Source organism: Pseudonaja textilis, chromosome Z, assembly GCF_049901715.1.
Source record: "Pseudonaja textilis isolate UNSWEBS1 chromosome Z, rPseTex1.2, whole genome shotgun sequence".
Classification (NCBI taxonomy): domain Eukaryota; kingdom Metazoa; phylum Chordata; class Lepidosauria; order Squamata; family Elapidae; genus Pseudonaja; species Pseudonaja textilis.
Genome location: NC_142008.1, coordinates 14,959,390 through 14,967,267, shown reverse-complemented (window position 1 = coordinate 14,967,267; position 7,878 = coordinate 14,959,390).

The following is a 7,878-nucleotide window of genomic DNA, read 5'->3' as shown; positions in this document are numbered from 1 at the left end:
ACCTTCTTAAACACTTTTTCCAGAATGATGAAAACCCTATTTTTGGTGAAAACCTATCAATTCATAACAGGCTGTTTTTGTTTTAAAGCCTAGGCCCAGAATGCTGACATAGTTGTAGAATGGCAGTCCCTGATGTTCTCACATTATTATTACCTTTATTGTTGGAGTACAACATGTGTACAATGAGATTGGCTGAGCTTCCCTTTATGCACCCCCCCAACATAACTCACAGTGAGGACAGAAGTCCCTAACCCAGTCCCAGTCTTATTATACTACGTGACCTTGTTGCACAATGTGCTGGCCCTGCAAGTCTGTCATACTATGTTGACATGAAGTTATTTTCCATTCAGAAGTCCGACAGCCCATGAGTAGAAACTGTTCTTCAGCCTGTAGGTGTGGCTGGCTATGCTTCTATATCTCCTACCCGATGGTAGGAGAGTGAAAAAGTGTTGACTGGGGTGTGAGTTGTCCTTGAGGATTTTCCTCACTCTTCTAAAGCAGCGAGCCCTAGCAAGGTCATCTAGTGATAATCAGGGAACAGCCCATGATGTTTTGTGCTGTGCTCACCCCCTTCTGTAACATCTTTCTATCCATGGCTGTCAAGCCAGCATACCACACCATAAAGCAATATGTGAGGATGCTTTCTATTGTAAAAGGAGCTCATCAGCCATTCTTATCCATGCTAGATTGACAGCCCACTGTTTCTCTTCCTCCCCATGATGATTTTTATTTACACTTTCCTAGTTTTTGTTCGTGTTCCTTGGCTTCCAGCTGTTGTGGGTACAGGAATGATATTGATTTTCCTCTGAAATAAATCTTGGTGATCAAACTGGCAGGTGGAATTGAAGGTCATCAAATAAGGATGGAATGCTAGTTGGGCTGAATAACTGTAATTGTGAGGAAAGAAAAGGAGAAGGACTGAAGCCAGACCTTTCTTGCTCCCAGTGAAGAGACACCTGAGGTAATGAGAAGAATCCTCCCAGCTACTAAGCAGCAGCTGCCTCAGCCTCAGGGACTTTTTCTCTCCCAAATTTCTTTTGTTAGAGGGAAAGAGAAAGAAAGAGGCAAAAATAAAAAAAGGGGGCAGGGCCGCACAGGAATGGCACGTATATCGATTTATTTAGAATTGGTTAAACAGACAATAGATTTGCTGAAGAATATAGATTTGACTTCATAAATAAGCATTCAGTTTCTCAAATAAACTATCAGACTTATAATACAGGTAGTCCTCAAACTACAACTGTAATTACACCTGGCAATTATGGTCATAAGTTGTAATTATGATGGCTGCCGTGTCTCAGAGTTATGTGATCCCCTTTTGTGACCTTCTGACAAGCAAAGCCAACGGGGAAGCCAAATTTACTTAACAACCATGTTACTAACTTAATAACGGAAGTGATTTACTTAACAACCGTGGCAAGAAATGCATTAAAAAACAGACAAAATTCATTTAACAACTATTTTGCTTAGCAATGGAAATTTTGAACTCAATTGTGGTCATAAGTCAAGGACTACCTGTAATAGAAGAGACATGAAATCTTCAGCCATTTTTTTCTTCACATAACTGCTTAAAAACTGAAACATACTTCCACCACAGAATAATTTTATGATATGCAGCCTATCGTGATTTCCTGAAGTCTCTGCATACGAAATAGATCAATGTGACAGTTTATGCAAGAGACTAACCAAAATTTGAGGGCAAAAATGTCAGGAATGCAATATCATTTTTAATAATTATAACTCAGAAGAGAAAAGGATGTATCAACTTTAAGAAGCTCCAATTTTACCCATGAAAAGTTGGTCAAGTATCTATGAACATTTCTAAAATGTAGATAATTAAACCCACACTCTAAGTGTTGGTATATATTTTCAAACCATATGGACATCCATCTTATCATTATGATTCTGGGTGGCTAACTTCAATTATAAACATGATGTAACAATAACAAAATAATAAATGCATAATTGACTGCCGTGATAAAACCAAAACACCCATCAACAGATGCTATACATTTGGACTCCCTTGTTTGGTTACACAGATTCAAGTTTTTATGAAAAGCCAACAGGGTCAGCACCTATCTAATCTCTCGGGGGATGTTCCAAAGATCAGATGCCATGAAACAAGAGGATATCTACCTGGGTGCAGCCATTTAGCTTCCTTTAATATGTGTAACTTGTTAGCATGCCTCTCCTGCTGGACTTGCTGGGATGGATATACAAATCGGTAGAGGCAATCTCTCAATTAATCTGACCCCAAGCCATGAAGGGGCACCTTGAATTGAACATGGAAGCACAATGGCAACCAATGCAACTCAACACAGTTTGAGAATTGAGCCTTTTGGGCACTCATCATCACCCTTGCGCTGATGATGTTATCTAGCTGAGTCATCAAATGTCTGAAAGAAGGCAATCAGTTTTGGAGAGCTGGAAGAATTGCACATTTCAGTGCTGAGTCATGTACATACTCTTCTGTTAGAACAGATTGAATTTGTTGCCCTGAGCTTAGCTAATTTTGAAGAGAGGCCTCTTCCTGCACTTCTTTCACTGTGACTGTGAATCCTAAAATTTGTTCCTTTTTACCATACAGCATAGAAAAGAAAAATGCAGTCTGGCACTATTAAATTCTGTTGCCTGTTTTGCAACAAGTCCAAGTCTGACATAAAATTCTTTTCCATCCTTAGGAATATACTTTGAAAAGCCTTAGGGAGACCCACTTCTCAAACAACATTCCTTTGCCAGAGGAATGTTAAAACATACTCTTTAGTGTGGGAATTATTTCAAAGTTTAACAACATGCCTCACCTTTACAATGGAATGAAACAGACATTACTCATAATGTGGCTAGATTTTTTGCAGTTAGAAAGGCAATACATTGAAAAGGAGATAGACTGAAAAAGAAACCAATAACCCAGAAGTAACTTAAGTATCCACAAGACAATCAATGACTTGCAATTGATTATTTGGTAAGGGAAGGTTCTAATGACATGTGGTGGATAAAGTTAATGGCTTTGTCCTTCATCACTGAATCATCCCCTTTCCAAATCAACAGGATTACATGCACTCCTGCCAATGCTGCTATTTCAAAGTGTTAAGAAACAAAAGTAATAAAACTGATCAATAAACTTTAATTCATGATCAGTAAACATATGTAATTTAAACCCAAAATTTGTAATCCCAAAGAACAACAAAGCTGATTAGGGCACTGGAGGCTAAAACTTATGAAGAACAGTTGCAGAAACTGGACTTGGCTAGTCTAGTAAAGAGAAGGACCAGGGGAGACATGATAGAGGTCTTCCAATATTTGAGGGGCTGCCACAGGGAGGAAGGGGTCAAGCTATCTTCCAAAGCACCTGAAAGCCAGACAAGGAATAATGGAACAGACAAGGAAATTTAGAGGAGAGCTTCTTATATGTATCCATGTATTCATAACTATGTTTTTACTTATACCTGTTATCTAAGCAATTGACAAACCAAAAACTAAATAACCTAGAAATAAGAACACGTTTTATGACAGTGAGAACAACGTGCCCTCAGATGTTGTGGGTACTTCATCACTGGAACTTTCAAGAAGAGACTGGGTAGCCATTTGTCAGAAAGGGAATAGGGTCCTTCTGCTTGAGCAGGGGTTTGGACCAGATCGGGGTGGGATTCAAATTTTTACAACTGGTTCTGTGGGCGTGGCTTAGGTGGTGGGTGTGGCTTGGTGGTCATGTGACTGGGTGGACATGGCTTGTTGGACATGTTATTGGCTGGGTGTGGCCAACTCAATATCACTCACATCGAGGCACGCATCTCCTTGCCTGGCCTCTGATGACTGTGGGGATGCTGCAACAGTCGTAACTGTGAAAAATGGTCATGTCACTTTTTTCAGTGCCATTGTAACTTTGAATGGTCACTCCACACAAGCAAAATACCAGCAAATGGGTGGGTGGGTAGGCAGTTTCAGTAAGCAACACCAGAATGTTTCCTTCCTGCCTTCCTTACAGGATTAGGCCAGTAATTTCTTCTAACAACCGGTTCTCCGAACTGCTTAGAATGTTAACAACCAGTTCTAGCGAATAGGTGTGAACTGGTAGAATCCCACTCCTGGACCAGATGACCTATACAATGTCTCTTCCAACTCTGTTATTCTTATTATAAGATGCTTTTTGAAAAGGCAGCTGGACTTTCTTTGGTTTTGCTTGAAGATGTTTCACTTCTCATCCAAAAAGCTTCTTCAGTTGTGACTGAAGAATTCTCTCAGCCAGAACTGAAGAGGCTTCTTAGATGAGAAACAAAATGTCTTCAAGGAAAAAGAAAGTCCAATTGCCTCTTGAGGGGCAACCATTACCTGGGTGACTGAGAATTTCCATAGATTGGATTTGTAATGCCTTCATGGCAATGAAGTTGCTATCAGGCCAGACACAGAGATACAGGTATCACATGCAGGAGGGCTGCATTTCAGGTGCTCCATCCAGAGATCACAGGGAGAGGGTCCAAAAAGTCAAAACTGTGGTTGTAATTCCACAAGCAAAGAAACACATATCAAAATAGGGCATGTTTTGATTGTAGACTTATAATTCTATCTTGTCTATTTGGACTCCCTCTGTGGATGCCCCTGATCTCGTCTCGCCTATTCCATTGATGTTTAATAAAATCTGGCCCATGTAAGGACATGCTCAGTGGTTTCTATCCTTACACACTTTTGGTTCATACATTTAGCTGGGGGCAGGAAGAAGCAAGGTGAAGAATGAAAAGTATGATTTAGTTTTCCTCTATCAAGTAGAAAGCCCCAGTGTTGAACTGAGTCTTCCACTAATTGTCTGCTTTCTTTTTCAGCATTTCTTTCAGTCTCTGTGGATTAAGCTTTTGTTTGGTGAAAGATGGATCAGATATATCTTTACTAAACAACCATCAAATTAATCTCCAGTGACCAGGAAAAGAACATTTGTGTTTTTGGTTTTGAGCCAGCCAAACAGACTCCATTTCCTTTGATTTCTTTTCAGTCTGTAAGATTTTTGCATAGATTTCCTTTCAAACTTTTCTGAGTCTGACTACCAAAACCTCCAGACATGGAATAAATGGGAAGGGGCAAGAGAAGTCACTTCCAGGAGGCTTCTACTGTTAAAGTGTCTGTTCTATCTGCTTAATGATACAACCAGATCTGCATTCAGGTTCCTGGCTGGTCATGGATTTTACAAATGAATAACTAGCATTTGAAATGATGAAAACAGGTTGAACAAGCAATTAAAAAATCCTATAGTTCCATCTTTTTGTCATGAATAATTTTCATTAAAAGATTTTACAAACATTTTTTTTAAACTGCAGAAACTTAAAAGAAGAAATAGAAAAAAGATATTTAAAAAACTACAGAAGCATGGAAGAAGAAATAGAAAGATTATAAAAGGGCAAAAGAAACAAAAAAGCAAGAAAAAAGATCTAAAAAAGTGATGTTTTATCTTCTTCACAGCAGTTACAAATATAACAATTATTGTCTCAATCCTCCCATATCATATCATAGTTCTTTTCTATCAATAAATAAATCTTTTGAATGAATCAATCCCTAATGCACGTTCAGTTTTGCCCACATTCAGCAAAAAGTCCATAAAGAGTCTTTTATAAAAGAAGTTGTAGTTCCCTCCTTAATCAGACAATTTAGCTATTTGTGCAAACACAGCCAACTTCACAATCCATTCATCCATTATTGTGGTTTCTATATCGTGGTGCAATGAGTCATCTTGCTGCAGTTATCATATATAAAGCTGTGAATTCTAATGAGAAGTCTGCATCAGTATATCAATACAGGAGAATATGTGTAGCTCAAGGCTGAAATGAGTAGTCCTTGGTACTCTCTGAACTTGGTTGTTTTCTTGAAGACAACCCAAATTAGATAACATTATATGCATCTTTTCACCATATGTATCTTTTTACTTTTTCACAAATCTACCATCATGATAAAATGGCCCTTCATGGTTTTGCATTTCCAGCTGTGATTAGAAATACTTCATATTTTCAATTTTCCTGGTGTCAATTTTCACAATGGTACATCATTTTAATAAAGTTTTACTCCCAGTCTTGAAAAGTACTGCAGCCTCATATATAACAATGCTCCATAAGACTAATACAGTATTGAGATTATGGGAACATGAATACTCAAAACAATGGATTCTTTTAACAATGGTCAGATGGGGTTTAATGATACACAAATTAAAATAACCAAAATTTGCACAGACTGTTTATGAGAAACAAACTGTTCCAAACTGAGCCTAATCTAAAATAGTCTGCATAGTATGATTTTGTTTGTTGGCTAATTTTAAATTCTGAACTCTTTAGGAATGCTTTTTTATGATTTGTATGAAAATGGAATTAATTCAGATTCAATAAAACAATTATACCCTCCAAAAAGGATTAAGAATTTAATAACTACTCTCTTCTCCCCCAGATAATTACATGCTTAGCAGTGGAGCTGACTTGGGGGAAAATGATTTAATTTTTGATTCCTGAATCTGATAATTCAAATCTCAGTATGTTTCTTTTTTTTTCTTTTGCATTTCAGGTGCATGCTTGCACGCAAATACCTGTTTTATATTGACTGTGTGCTAAGTTGCATCAAGCTTTTTGACTTCAGAAGTAACAACTGAAGTGCCTCAGGTGAAGAAACACCCACCAAACTGAAAACCTTCAGAGGGAGCTGTACTGCATTTTAAAATCAGAAGAACTAGCCAGAGTTGGGCATGAATGACCTTTTAAAGGTCTCCAGGAAATTTCTGGATGGGGAAACCAGGAAGACAATTGCTCATACTTCTTTCAGGGAAAGGAGAAAATCTCTAACAGGTTTTTAAGGGCAGGATCCCCTTCGGCAATGAGAGCTGGATTGCAACTCAAACACCCACTTCAAGCTGTTTCCTTGTAATAAGTTTTTCTATACAAGAAGTAGACTCGTGAGATATCCAGGACATTAGACTAAATTGCTAATGGGTTGTGTTTATTCTGTTAGATCATATTTTGTGTGCTCAGCTGAACTAGATTAATTATCTAAGACATGTGGTTAAAACAAGTTTTAAATAAAAGGCATATTCCAGGATGTATCCTCCCTTCACATGACACAAACCCAAGGAACATAACTTCTTTGGAAGAAAACACTGTCCAATTAATTTGTTATTATATATAATATTTATTTGTTTGTTTGTCAAACATGTACAAGATAACAAGTATAAGTATGAACATAAACAGGAACAAAGGAAGTAAATGCAGATAAATGGAGACAGTAAGACGGGGGGTAGGAACACTAGTGCACTTATGCACGCCCCCTTTAAGGACCTCTTAAAACTGGTAGACAGTTTGAGGTTGAAGCTGTGAGCGGTTGAGGCTGTAACAACGGAGTCGGGTAGGGCATTCCAGGCGTTGACTATTCTGTTGCTGAAGTAATATTTTCTGCAATTAAGTTTGGAGCAGTTTTCCTTTGAGTTTGTATCAGTTGTTTTTGCATATATTATTGTGATTGAAGCTGAAGAAGGCAAGATGTTATAGCAGACAATTTTGTGAACTATGCTTAGATCAGACAATAGTTCCAAATTGTCCAGGCCCAGAATTTCGAGCCTGGAGTCATAAGGAATTCTATGGTGAGTGAAGGAGTGGTGTACTTTTCTTGAGAAATACCTCTGAACCCACTCAATTGTGTTAATGTCTGATTTACAGTGTGGGTTCCAGGCGGATGATATTCATCTTCTCCATCTTACTGGTTCACATTGTGGTCTGCATGTGGGTGTCTTTTACCAGCATAAGGTAGTTTGTGTTGGAAAATTTGAATTTTATTTACATAGATCTGGGATTGAGCTCTGAACCCCTACCCCCAACTAAAAAAATTACAAAGGTTGGATGAAAAGTAATATCTCTATAA